We start from the raw sequence: 14,885 nt of genomic DNA, 5'->3' as shown, positions 1-14,885 counted from the left end.
GGATGGAAACAGATGAATGGATGAATGGATGGATAGACAGAGAGACAGATGGAGAGATGGATGGATAGAGAGATGGATGGTTGGATGCGTGTATGGGTAGATAAATGGATAGAGACAAATGAATGGATGAATGGATTAATGGACAGACGGATGGACAGATGGCTGGATGGATGGAGAAATGAATGTGTGGATGGATGGATGGATGAATGGATGGATGGGTAGACAGATGGATGGAGACAGATGAATGGATGGATGGACAGACAGAAAGATGGATGGACCAATGGACAAGTGGCTGGATGGATAGATGGATGAGTGGAAGGATGAAAGGATGATTGAATGCATGGATGGATGGATAGATGGATGAGTTGATGGAAGGATGGATGCATGGATGCATGGATGGATGGATGAACAGATAAGTGGATGGACAGATGGGTGGATGAGTGGATGGATGGGTGGCTGGATAGATGAATGGGTGGATGGATGGATGGGTGGATGGATGGATGGATGGACAGACGGACAGATGGATGAATTGATAGATGAACGAGTGGGTGGATAAACAGATGGATGAATGGATGGGTGCATGGACGAATGGTCGGATGAATTGATTAGTGGTTGCATAGATGAGCCAAATGAAACAGAAGGAGCACATGGACACCTACGTATCAATCTACTCTGCATCAGGAACCTTGGGACTAGAAGAAAATAATCAGTAAGTGTTTGGGGTTTGCATCTCCTTCTCTTTCCCAAGAAAAGGAAAATATTGTAAGTGGAATCAGCCAGTAGATACCTGCTGTGCACAGTCTGTATGCCACCTGCTCTTCAGTGGATGGGGAAGATGATAGGAGAAAGGGGAGAAGATAATGAAAGAGCAGAGCAGGGAAAGGGGACAGGAAAGAGAAGGCAAGGCCCAAGTCTGCACGGATAGGGTGGTGAGGTTGGGGATGCCTGCGAGTAAGCCTAGCAGTCCAGCAAAAAGGAGGGCAGGGCTGAGAAAGCTCACCCTTCCCACTGCCACCTGCAGATTCATCAGCTTTGTCCTTATTGGTGGTTTTGCTGAGAATTAAATCTTGAGATGCCCAACCTGGAATGAGCCATTTCTTCTTTCTCTGGAATAGCCTCTACCAGCCAAAGGCTTGGAGTAGACAGGGGTCCCCAGGGGGAGAGGATCACCAACCATATTGGAACTTCTCCCAGTTTGGCCTCAGCCCCTTGAACCTGGGAGCCATGAATATTCTCCCCAAAGGCGGGTCAAATGCCCCACTCACAGTGACCCTGGAGTTCATTCATTTAGTGAATATTTACTGGGCCCCTTTAGTGTGGGCTGTTGTGTCCAGTACTAGGATACGGCCAGTACTGAAATTTGCTCTGGTGGAGCTGACAGGTCATAGGCATGGGGCTTGGGAGAGAGATAATAAGTAAACACACAGGAGAACAACAGCTAAGCTAAATGCTAGGAAGAAAATAAAAGCAGTTCTATGGTAAGATGGCTGGAGGACAGCCCATCACGGGGGGCAGGAGGGCAGGTGGAGGAGGGGCATATAAGCCCAGAGCTGAACCTGTCCAAGCAGGAAGTTTGCAACTGTTTTGCCCAGGGCAGACAGGGCCCACCCAGGATCCTCGCTCCCTTGGGTCCTCCAATCTGTCAGTAGTCACTGCTAAGAGTCCAGACTAGCACTGGGGAGGTAGATGGGAAGAAGCACCTGAAGGGCAAGCAGGGGCCAGAGAGTGTGATCCTCAGAATCAGCCTAGTTCAGAGAGGTAAACAGATATGGGCACCAAGCAGAAGGTGAAGGGGAAGTTCTGGAGGCCTTCCTGGAGAAGGGGATGCCTGAGCTGTGTATTGAAAAGGAAGAGTCTGCCAGTCAGACAAGCTGGGAAAGGGCATCCCAGGCAGAAGCACAGGGCAACTCAAGGTGGTTTGAGGAACATGGAACATAAGTCCCAGAGGGAGGAAGAAACAGAGAGAGGCCGGGCTGGAGAACCAGATCACCAAGGATATGGACGTGCTTTGCTCAGAAGAATGGACTTCATCCAAGGGGCAATGAAGCACATTAAGGGTTTTAGTTAAGATGTGATTTGTATACGTTTTAGGAAAACCCCTCTTGGCTGTTACATGGAGAATGAACAATGGTGGGCCAGGGGAAGGAGAGGAACAGAGGACAAGTTCCTGATGAGAACAAGGAACAGGCATAAGAAATACTCTGGAGGGAGGTAAATAAGACCTACAGACCCCTGAATGGGGCACCGAGAGGGGGGAAGGAGTCAAGGAGAATCGTCTCCAGGGAGTTCCTGCTGTTTTGCTTGCCCACTGGCCAGGATTTCCCTTGGGAAGCAGCCCCCCCCCCACCAAAACTGGTCCATGGCAACATCCCTAATCGTAAGGTGGGAATATGATACAACCTGACCAATCAGAACAGGCTCCTCCTTGGGCAGCCACTGATGCAGGGGTGAGCATGTGACCCAAGCCATACCAATGGACCTCAAGTCTGGGGCTTCTGCCAGGATAGTTGAGCTGTCCACCTTTGCCGCCACCCAAGAAGAGCCTGCTGACAGCAGGGCCAAGAGATGGGCACAGCCGAAACAAATGGGACCCTGGACCCAGCTGTACCTGAAGCCCCTAGACTTTCAGTACATGCGCCAGTGGATCCTTTTCCTTAGGCCATTATGAGCTAAGATTCTGCTACTGGTAACCAAAATCATTCTGACCAAAGGAGAGCAGGACTCAGGCCCGGACCTTAAGGAGAACCCATGGTATCTGTTAGGACCAGAAGTAACACCTTTGCTCACCTAGAACTCAGAACTGTAGAATGCTAGGTCCGTGTCTAAAGGGCTGTACAGACATTCAGAGGGGGGCAGAGAAAGATGGCTCCAGAGAGGAGGTAACATCTGGCCAGGCCCGGAATCTGATGTTGACAGTTGAACAGACGTCCGAGGCAGGAAAGAGCACAGCAGGAGAATAGAAGAGGTTCGAATCCCAGAGGAATCCGGCACCCAAGAAGCACAGGGTTGGTGCAAGGTGGGCTGGGAGACTTGGACCTCAGGAGAGGCCATCCCGGCCTGGGCACACACCTGCCTGCCCTAGCCTCACCTGGTCATGGGGAGCCAACACCCAAGCTCCGCAGCTCCACAGAAGCAGCCGCCCTGGGAAGGCAGCTTAGCCACCCAGCGCCCGCTGGCTGACTTTATGTTTAATTGTTGGAGGAACTGCCAGACTGCTTCTCAAAGCTGCTGAAACATTTTCTATTCCCATCGGCAGCCTGTTAGGCTGACTTCTCCACAGCCTGACCAGTGCTTGTTACTCTCTGACTTTCTGATGCAGTTCTTTTCAGTGGTCCACAGTTGGAGGTTGCTCTCTAAGTCCGGCTGGCCCTCCACTCCCGCAGCCTCACCCCAGCAGACTCGGCCTCCCAGACCCGGAAAAACAAATATAGCAAAGTATTAACAACTGGTTATTTAGATGGAAGTTAACAGATATTCCTTATGCTACGTCTGTTCATCTTCAACTGTCAACATCAGATTCAAGGCCTGGCCAGATGTCATCTCCTCTCTGGAGCCATCTTTCTCCTTCAGTGTTTTAATGTTGGACATACAAAAAAAAAATTCTAAATGTCACTTTTGCCTTTGTGTTACTGCCCAAGACCTGAATGTCCCAGGTTCTCCACTCTAGTGAAAGGTCTCATTACAGCCCAGTTCTGCGGGCCAGAAACTCCAGGTCTCTGGACCCTGCCCGGACCCTTGTTCCCCATTGCAAATCCACTCAAACCACATTGATCTTACTCCAAACAGCACTGAATCCAGCCGCTTCCTGCCGGGCCTGCCGTACGCCTCTCCTGGATGACCCGGGCCGCCTCCAGCTCCTGGCTCCCCAGGAGCCCATTCCCCACAAGGCAGCTTGAGGAGTCTTTCCAAGATGCACCTCCGATGGCCTCCCGTGGCTCTCAGGATGAAGAAGGAAGGGCTCACTGTGGGCTGTGCCCCCAGCCTGTGCATCCCAGCACCCCTGCCACCTCCTCGTTCCTCAAGTGAGCCTTGGTCTCTGCAATCCCGGGCTTCTTCCAAGCCCTTCCTTCCACTTGCACGCCTTCCTTCTCTGTCCCTCCTCATCTCTTCCCCCTCAGCTCGAGCATCTACTCCTTAAGGGGAGCCATTCTTGACCTCTTCCCTTCTTCCCCTCCCCAGTCCAGATCAGCTTCCAAAGAACCGTTCCTGCCCTCAGAGCATACATGTGCACTCGACTGTGTCCTTGCTGGTGACCTTGAGAGCTGCCGTGGCCTCTCTATGGCTGTGTCACGATCTGAAGTGAGGCTACCCTAACCCAGCGTCAGGTGGTTGCGGATGGCGTGGGCTTCCTCCTCATCCCTGCTGAGACATGCATTAACGCACGGAACAGGACATGTTTGCTGTTCCCAGTATTCATGATGTGGGCCTCAGTGTGGTCGTTTGATTGGTGTCCCCTGAACCTATGGACTCCACAAGGCAGGACAACCAGGGATTCTCTGCTCATCCCAGCCTGAGCACTGGAGAGACACATCGTACATACCTAAAGAACATTAAAGAAGTGAATTGGATCAACACAGGGCTGTGTAATAGTGGCCTGTCTGGATGGAGGAGAAAGGGCATTTGTCTTTGCCCCTGTGGCTGATGGCCTATAAATGGAGCCCCTACTGAGTCTCAGAGCTGTCAGCTCATGGTCTTGGACCTTTGGCTATTCCTGCTTTAGGAAAAGGAAGATGTCACTTTAGCACCACCCCAACAGCTCGTTTGTAAATGGGTCATGGCAGAGTTCGTGGGATGGACTGTGGTGGACAAGGAGACACACCCCCCCCCCAGAGCCCCTGTAGGAGGTGCTAGTGCCCCGGCTGCTGGGGGTGCAGCCAGCACTCAGCCTCCAGCTGCCAGTCTTCTACGACTGCCTCAGCCACAGAGAGCCACCTTGCCAGGGCCACATGCTGCCACACGGTGTCTGATAGAGGCTGAGAGAGAAAGGCCTCCCACATATTCCACTGCCACGTGCAGTTTCCCTCTATTCGAGAAGCCAATGAGGCGCTCTCACAACGAAGACAGGAAGCCCTGCCGCTGCGGGCTATGCAGGAACGTGTGTCCGTGCTGGTTCGGGCAGCGCCACCCCTCCCCTGCCCGCTGGCATGCAGGACAGTCAGGTGGATGCAGGAAAGCGCTGGTTAACACGCCGAGGCTTCGTGCAGTCTATATGGAGAAGGGTCCTCCCGAGGTGCCCCCTTGTCATTGTGTGGTCCTAGGCAGCGACTCCGTCTCCCTAGACTTCCACCTGGCAGGAGAATGCCAGTGACGTGTCACTCTGCTTATGACCAGGGAGGTGAGGGGACAGGAAAGAAAAACTAGGCCTTCCATGGGGAGTGACACAGATGGGCTCCTCACCTGCAGAGAGCTGGGCAGCTGTGTTTTCCCATCTCTGCCCAGCTACACTGCCCTGGTCCTTGTCAGCCATCACCGGCCCAAGTCATGGGTCTGCATTCTCAGCAGGCAATGGGCGGCCCTCCCTCACTCTACTTGCAAACACATCTGACCCCTGTGACCACCTCCACCTCACCCCAACATTGGCCAAGCTGCCATCTTGCATGGCTTGGACTACTGGCTTCTAAGACCCCAGGATATGGCTGCTTCCCCATCCACACTCCCCTCAGAAGCAGAGTGATCCATAAACACGTAAATCAGATGAGTCACTCTCCTTCTTCAAACCCTTCAAGGACTTCTACTAGCACCAGAGTAAAACTCAAACTCCCTATGAGCCTGTAAGACCCTGCTGCCTCTGTCTCCCAGCTAGCTTGTCCCACTCTCCACCTCACTCACTGTACTCCAGCCTTCTTGCAGTTCCACTAAAATACTAATTCGTTCCTGCCTCAGGGCCTTTGCGCATACTGTTGCCGCTGCCTGGGGTACTTTCTTCACAGCAATTCTTGCTGGATTTTCCTCATGCTTCAGAGCTTAGCTCTATTGTCTCCTCCTGAGAAAGGCCTTCCTGAAGCCACCTTATCCTTAGTGATAGGCCTCTTCTCCACTTCTTATCACATCACCCTGTTACTTTTCAGGAGTTCTCACAACTGGAGGCAATCATTGTATCATTTTCACGTACTTTACTTACTTATGTCCTGACCCCCTCTCCTGCCCCAAGGACAGACCTCTGCCGGTCTTGGTTCCTCTATCCTGGTGAGGGAACAATTCTTGGCACATGACAGGAATTCAATGAATATTTGATGGGTGAATGAATGAATGAATGAATGGATGGAAGCGGCTGGCCTTGGCTAGGACAGGCAGGCTGGGAGGAGCCCGTGGCCCTGGCTTGCGGAGGCAGCTCTTCAGATGAAGGCAGAGATGATGCACTTCTGTTGCCTTCCATCCCATGTTTTCGCCATATGGCTTGCTGCACACTGGGCTGAATTGCAGATGCTCTAACTTGGAGCTTTCTTGCTTTTGTGTGTTAATAACATAAAGACGGAACATAGCTTACCACACATTTTGTGTTTGCTAACTATCTATATGTATATAAAACAGACTTCGGTGTTACTAGCCAACCCACTTGTGAAGTGGAAGGAAAACAGAGCAATTAGAGAGGGAGGGAGGAGGCGGGTGCTGTCTGAGACCGTGGCCAAGTCTCTAGGATTACGTGTGCCTCCCGCGGAGGGCGGGCTCTATCCAGGAGGTCATGGGCGGGGCGGGGTTGGGCACAGAGATCTTATGGCCCCATGGTCCCCAGGACAGAGTCCAACTCCTCATGAAGCATTGCACAGAGGGTGCTCCCTGCGCTCTGCTCCTGGCCCTGAGGCTTCCTCAGCCTCAGTGCTCCCCTTTCCCGCCGCTCACTCAGCCCCAAACACACCTGACAACCATCACTTCCAGGATGTACCGCTCTATCTCTAGCCTCTGAACCCTCTCCTCTGCACACCCCCACCTCTGACCACTGCCCCCTCACCCCTCCTGGCTTCATTCACAAATCTTTCACTCAGATGTTTGATACTGAGTGCCTCCCAGGTGCCTTTGTGAAGGAAGAAGGGGCCCAAACAAGTAAACAAATGTACAACTATAAAATGTCTCAAGTGCGATGAAGAATAAAAACATAGGGCTTAATTAAAAGACAGAATTAAGCATTTATGCCACCATAGGAGCTGCATTTCAGGGCAACCAAATAGCCCTATTTGATCTGAAAAATTTTGTTACAGAAGACTCCAGTGAGTAGACTCTGAACAGCAGTGCATCGCGGTGGGGGTAGGGCAGGGGCCCTGGGGCCCAGGGAGGAGCAGTATTCCATCAGGGACACTGTTTGGAATGGCAAGGTTATGGGAATGATATAAGCAGATGACTTTTAGTCCATTTCCCTTTTTTTAAGTTCTTTACAGACAGTGCATCCCCCCTATTGCCTGCATCAGCGTGGAGTGCTCCCACATACCATCCCCCTGGGTATGCATGCCTCTGATTGGGAAGAAATGAAGGAAATAGAAAATCACCATTTTGCAAACCCTAATCAAATAACTGATTCAGGAAACAATTATGAATGGATGAAACTATGAGGTGAGGGCTGATGGGGAAATGGTACTATGGAAGGAGAAGGCTGTCACCACCTGACCCCACTGATTAATCTCAGCCACACAAGAGCAGACGGCCAGGCACATGGGCCTCTGGAGGGTCGATGCATGGAACACACAGCATCGCACACAGAATCACCTGCGGACATGAACTTCATCAGCTACAAGAGCTGGGAAACAGGGGAGAGAGCAACGAGTCCAACAACCCCATGGAGAAGCAAAAGGGACACATGCAGAAAGCGAAGAGATTCTGCAGGAAACTGAGCTGCCTTCTGCAGCAAATGTGGAACAGAAGAGGCTACTCCAGAGTGAAGAGCAAAGGACACAGTAGGCAGGGGCGATGTGTTGGGTCTCTTTAGATCGTCAATTAATGCTAATGGTTAAAAGACACTTTCAAGACAACTGGAAAATGTGATTGCAGATTATTAAATGCTACCAAGAACTGTACACTCTTTTAGGTGTCTTACTGGCATTGTGGTTATGGAAGAATATGGTCATACTTTTAGAGATGCATACTCAGGCATGTAAAAGTGAAATGACAATGTTTGGAATCCACCTTAAAATCTTTTAGCAAAGAAAAAAAAAAAAGCCACAAGGTCCCTGAAGCAAATATGACAAAATCTTTATTATTAAATCTGTAGGTTAAGTATATGAGGTGTACCATCATTTCTCTACTGTATGTTTGATGTTTATAGCTAAAAAAACAAAAACAAATCAGGATGCCGAGAGAAAGCAGTGAGCCCTGAGAGACAGAGAACCTGACGCAGGCAGGTGGCTGGCAAGGCCTCCTCTTGCTGAATCCTGAGTTGGCCCCTGAGAAGCGGGAGGGAGCAGGGAGCCAGCGAACAGGTGCAAACCCACCACAGAAGCCGAGCCCACGGCGTGTCAGAGAAAGGCCAGAGCCCAGGGAGAGGGGGTACACGCGCAGGATCCCAGGCCCAGAGGGCTACAGCAGAAGCTGAGTTGGGCAGGGCCTGGCACGTGCACCATGTGACTATCTGCAATCAGTGCGAAGCTGTCAAATGGTTTCCAGAAGGGGCAAGTTCGATTGGATTCATGCAAGTCTTCTAGGGAAAAGAGAGGATTCTGGCTGTTTGGTGACAAAGGCATTCTGGTGGGAAAGAGTGACAGTGGGAACGCAGTTCAGGACGGGATACACCTGTGCAGACAGCAGACGGGGCTCCCTCCAGGATGGGACAGAGAAGGGACAAGAGACAGATGGGAAATATTTGGGGGGCAGAGAGTCACTGGGGCTTGCTGATGCATACAGTGCAGAGGATGAGAGAGAGAGAGGGAGAAAACAACAATGAATACCAGGTTTGCGCCCTGACCAACTGAGTGAATGGTGGCCCAGGTGGAGAAGCCGGTGGGACAGGGTGGGGAACCCAGAGTCCACCTTTGGGCGTCTTATGCCAACAGGCCCGAGAGACGGGGCAAGTGGAGATATCAAGTGGACAGAAAGTAGAAAGAAAAGACTGCTCAAGGGAGGGGGCATGTGGAAAAATCACTCCCTCGCTTAAATAGAGGGGAGGGGGGAGCAACAAGGAGAGTATAGTGGTGTCCTCAGGAACAGGAAGTGGGCCACCTTGCCCAACACTCCTGACAGGGCCGGGAAGTGAACCCTGAAAAATGCCCTTGGGAGTTGGTGAGATGGGGGGCATTGGTGCCTTTGGCAAAGGCAGTGTCAGTGACTCCACTTCCTGGCCCTCTCCTCTCCCTGAGCTGGACGAGGACCCCTGCTGCCAGGTGTTTCCTCCCCCTGCATTTCTCTCGCTGTTTGGTGATGAAGGACGGGCTTCTCTTCTCTTCCACTGGATCTGAGCATCTTGAGGACAAGATGCTTGGTTCAATCTTCATACCCCTAGAACAGAATTCATCCCTGTAACCATTTACCAGACAATGAGCACCAACTGTATGCACACACCTCGTGGGCCCAGCAGAATGGCACTATCACCAATTCCTCTCATCTGACATCTTGAAGGATGTGAAAACAGGGAACTGGGTCAAATGTCCCACTGGACACTGAGTTCACTGATCCCCCGCCACTGATCCAAGTTAACCTAGGAGGGGACTCTTTATGAGATCCAGGAAACAGGCCCTGAAATGACAGCCGTCCAGAACCCCTAGTCCATGTGCCCTGAGCCCACCCAAGTACTCCGCCTCAGCAAACCTCAGTTCAGCCTCACCTGCACCCTCTTTTTTTTTTTTAAAGATTTTTTTTATTTATTTGAGAGAGAGCATGAGCAGGGGGAGAGGAAGAGGGAGAAGCAGACTCTGCACTAAACAGGAGCCCAATGTGGGGCTCGATTCCAGGACCCCGAGAACGTGATCTGAGCTCAAGGCAGATGCTTAACTGACTGAGCCACCCAGGCGCACCACACACCCTCTTTATCACCCTCTGGGCCAGAGGTAAGGTGAGGTGCCTTCCCAAAGATCACACTGAGATGGAACCAGCAGCTGAGACCCATGCCTCCCAGTGCTCCAAGGCCTCCTTCTGCAGGACGTGGGCCACAGGCCCTCATGACAGAGGGGCTGTCCCTCCTCCAGCCTGCCTATACTTCTCCCCTTATTCGTCCCCTTTCTTACTCTGACCATAGTGTGACATATTAATTTTAAATAATAGCACATCCACATCATACAGTGAGTGAGTCATTCCCTTTTCAATTCTCTATCATGTGTTCTGCTTCATCAAGGAGAAAGGCTCATTTTGAAGCTCAGGGGCTGACACTCAGCTTCTGTCTACTGTTTTTTCATCTCCTTTCCTAAACATTGTGGTAAAATACATGCAACATAAAATGTACCATCTTAACTATTTTTAAGAGTTCATTTCAGTGGCATTATGCACAGTCACACTTTATATACCCTTTACTACTATCCATCCTCAGAACTTTTTCATCTTGCAAAACTGAAACTCTGTACCCACTAAAAACTCCCCGTTCCCCCCTCCCAGCCCTGGCAACCATCCTTCTACTTTCTGTCTCTATGAATCCGACTGCCCTAGTTCCTCACAGAAGTGGAATCACACCGTCATCTCTGGTTTTAAATAGAAAGAGATCAGGCCTGGAGGCCATGGCCTGCCTCTTGTCTGTAGTTATAAAACCCTTTATTGCTTCCTTTCACTTTGGGGCTGGTGATGTTGGTTTTCCACTTAGGGTAGGGATAGTTGGTTTTCTTTTCAAACAAACAGATTTAAGGAAATAAAACATGTAGTGAAAGGTTGAATGTGGAGAGGCAATGCACAGAGGAGAAGAGAGGCTGGGAGGTGGAGAAGCCCCAGCCTCAAGCCTGAGGCTCCTTGTGTGGAGCCCTCTGTGACCTCCATACCAGCCGCACCTGGGCCTCCGCACAAGAATGTGCCCCACGCCGCGTCCCCGGCCTCCTCAGCTTCCCGTCACCATCTGGGAAACACTTTCTGTGCCTCTCACCTTTGCCCCTATCTGTTCACCCACTTATTTATTCAGCAAAACTTGCTGTCCAGACTCTGTACTGGCTCTGGGGAATGCTCGGGCCTCGAGGCCTGGCTTAGTCCCAGTCCACCCCTCCTTAGTGCCTTCTTCTTTCCTTCTTGTTTATGTCATGCTGACCCCCCCCTCACCCGAGACCCTCCCTCATCTAAGACCCCACTAGTCAGCTCTGAATTCCTTGGGGGGGGCTCCCAAGGTCAGACAAATACAGTGGCCAGGTTGATACTAAAGGTGTAGACATAGGGCGAAGCTGTCTCCCCACCCCCCCAGAGGTCAGCTGCTTGCTATTGCCCTGAGCAGATGTAGGCCCAGTTTGCCAAGTCATCCTACTGCTTGGCGAGTTGGGAGCCCTCCTGTGTACAGGAATTCAATTTCTTTGCTAATATCCTATGGGCCACCACATCACTTTGTGATCTCTATTCACTCATGTTTGGAGTGAGTCCTGCTCAGGTAATGTCTACTTGCCCTCAGACGGTGTGAGGTGTTCTTGGGAGCTCCCGGAGGGCAGGGTCAAGGCAGCGCACCCCAGGCCCACCAGCGCTTGGTGGGGGGCAGACACCAGGGGCCCCCCCGAGGCTGCCAGGCTGATTAAGAAGTGGATTCTTATGTGGTTGATGTAAGCAAGTAACTGACAGACGTTGCCAGGGAAGTCAGGATTCCTGGGGAATTGAGACAAAGAGCCAGGCCTGGCACCCTCAGAGCCATGGGTCAGCCAGCCATGCCTGTGTGGATTTACGACCTTACAGAGAAGGGCTGGTGGGTCTAGGCGTGCACTGGGAGGCTCTCTGGTGGGCACAAATGGACAGAGTGGGACAGCCCATCACCCTTTCACGCACGCATAACAAGACTCTCCTAGTTGCCAATGACAGGGGACCCAACCTCAACAGGCTAAATACATGAAAATAGTTGGCTCCAGCATCTGGAAAGTTCTTAGTAGCCTGGTCTTAGGCTAGACTGGACCCAGGAGCTCGATGAGTCAGAAGACTGCCTCCCCTTACCTCTGGCTCTGTTCCCCTCAACTCCCAGGACGCCCTCTCTAAGGAAGGTCACCCGGAGTCACAAGAAGGCCTCCTGGTTCCAGACCACCGGAAGTGGTTCGGGTCAGCTTAGCAACTCCAGGAAATATTTATTGGTCCAGCTTAGGTCATGTGCCCACCCCTGAACCAATCACGTGGTCAGGAATGTGGTTCTCTGATTGGCCAAGCCTCCCCCCATCAAAGTGCAGAGCGTAGTGCCTGGAGGAAAATATCCCCCAAGGGAGACGCGGAGATGGGGAGGTTTAGTGAAAGCTGGGAGTACAGTGGTCAGACACAGAACAAAGAACACTTGTGTCTTAGCTCATGCTGAAGGAGAACAGGGGCTTGTTGCTGCATAACCGACCCCCGCACCCCCAACGTGATCAGACACTTCAAATGAGTGTCCTTAGGATCCCTGAGCTTAGCACAGAATCCATAAATGTCGGCTGCCACCATTGCTCTATCGTATACTGTTTAAAGGTCAATTCTAATTTTCACTGGGATTTCTAAACTGATCACAGCCTTCTGTCTGAAGAAGTATGACTGCACTTGCTACCCAGAGTAGGAGAGGATTATGGGACCACCCATTAGTTTGCCAGTCCCCCCTTGGAGTCCATAGCAGTGTGAGCTTGTCCTGAACCACAATTTGGGGGGCATGCACTGGGGCCCTGGACTTGGGCTGACCTGGCAAGCCTGTGCAGACAGATTTCCACGGCTGAGAGAGGACAGGAGCCAAGCCCCCAGGGCCTTCCCACACTCGGGTTCCCTGGCACTGGGTCCTGCCTTGCCCCTATCTCACAGCTCACACTGGTACAGCCAGTTTGACCCCTTTTCTTCTGGGATTCCTGCGTGTAGCCTCACGAGATGCCCCTCCACCAACTCCTTTGGCTCAGCCAAGCAGCCACAAGTGCTCAGCTCTGCCTGATAGCAAGGCCCCGGCCAGCTCGGCTTCCGGTCACAGCCCACACCTTCCCTGATCAACACCCGCCAGCACGCCTTACCTTTCTACAGGTGCCTTTAAGGAATTGCTAAACGTTCTGTACCAGGGGCCCAAGTACACACAATGGGCCAACACTGTCAGCAGGCAGTTTCCTGGGCCACTGAAGACCTCTTTGTACCTCAGTTTCCTCATCTGTAAAATGAGGGGGCCCCAGGTTAAGGAACCTTATCTGAGAAGGACTTCCTGGAAGGACTTACTTCTTCTTGGTCCTTCTATTCTGGCTGCTGTTCTTACCATGTATGAAACTACGCAAATGCCCCCAAATTTCTTTACAAATAATAATGACTGTTAATACAGGCTGAATACTTACTATGTGCTAGATACTGTTGCAAATGCATTATGGGGATTAATACATTTACTCCTCACAGCAACCCTGGAGGTTAGGATAATTAGAATCACTCCCATTTTACAGATGAGGAAACTGAGGTACAAAGAGGTTAAGGAACTTTCCCGAAGTTTCATTGCAGAGAGAAGGTGATACCCTCCCTACCCAGCAGCTGGTTTTCTAGTTCAATCTACAGTCTTCCTCAAGGCTGAGCCAATGCTTGGACACTCTGACCCTGATGCAGGCAGGCATATAATGAAATGAAACCAAACAGCCAAAGATGAGCTACCCCAGACAAGGGGCCATCAGTAACTTCCAGAGACTCCAAGCCTTGCTGCAGCCTTTTTCCACAGACATATCTTTTCTGTTGCCTCTGCCAAACCCATTCAATCCGTCTGGCCTAGATGATGCTTCCACCACACAGCCTTCTTGACATCCAAGAGTAGTTTGGATGCCCTCTCCTGCCACCACTCTTTGTGAAGTTCTAGCCCCCAAAGGTTTGCCATCCCAGCCCTTAGCACTCTGTACCACAATTGTCAATCTACCTCGCTGCCTCCCTTCCAAACTAGAAGTTCCCAAGTGGATTACTAAAGTCTTACTTTGCTTTAAATGGTTTTTTTTTTTTAAAAAAAACAATTCTTATATATTTTTTGAAATATAACATATACTCAGTAGAGTGCATAAATCATAAGTGTAGAGCTCAATGAATGTTTATGTACACAACCATGTACTCGGATCAAGATATAAAACAGGTAGTGCTCAGAAGTTCCCTTGGTCTCCTCCCAGGTATTAACCCCACCCTAGAAGTAACTGCTGTTCTGATCACGGTCACTATAGTTCTGCCTTTTCTGAAACTTCAGATAAATGGCATGACACAGTAATACTTTTCTGTGTCTGGCTTCTTGTGCTACCCATTATGTCTGTGAAATTTATTCATTTTTTGCATGTTTCAATGGTTTGTCCTTTGTATTGTTGTGCAGTATTCCATTGAATGAATATACCAAATTTCTGTATCCACTGTACTGTTGATGAACGTGCCAGCTAGGATACAGAACATATGGAACTCTCATTCTTTGTTGTTTGGAGTATAAGTTGCTATTACCACTAAGGAAAACTCTTCTTGTCTTATCATTGATAACAATGATATATATTGATATCTGTATATTGACATATATATTCTCTATCATTGTCATATATATCTCATTGATTGAGCGCTTAGTATGTGCCAAGCACTGTACTAAGTCTAAATTACCTCACTTAATCCTCACAATCACCCTAAAAATAGATAGTTGCCATCTTTGAAATAGGACCATCGTAGTATCAACATGATAGGATTATCGTGAAGCTCAACTAATACTCTGAAGGACTTAGCCCAGAGCTGCCATTTTGGAAACACTGTTTATGGTACCTCTTATTGTTATTACTAAAGGCCACAGGGCTGGGAGTTCAGGAACCTGGGTTCCACGCCTCCCTAAGACAACCTGAGCGAGTCATCTCAGCATGCTTGACCTCAGAGCCCCT

The sequence above is a fragment of the Callorhinus ursinus genome, unplaced genomic scaffold, assembly GCF_003265705.2.
Source record: "Callorhinus ursinus isolate GAN/ISIS: 27379988/994484 unplaced genomic scaffold, GSC_fseal_2.0 scaffold127, whole genome shotgun sequence".
In the NCBI taxonomy this organism is placed as follows: Eukaryota; Metazoa; Chordata; class Mammalia; order Carnivora; family Otariidae; genus Callorhinus; species Callorhinus ursinus.
This window is presented reverse-complemented; position numbering follows the sequence as displayed.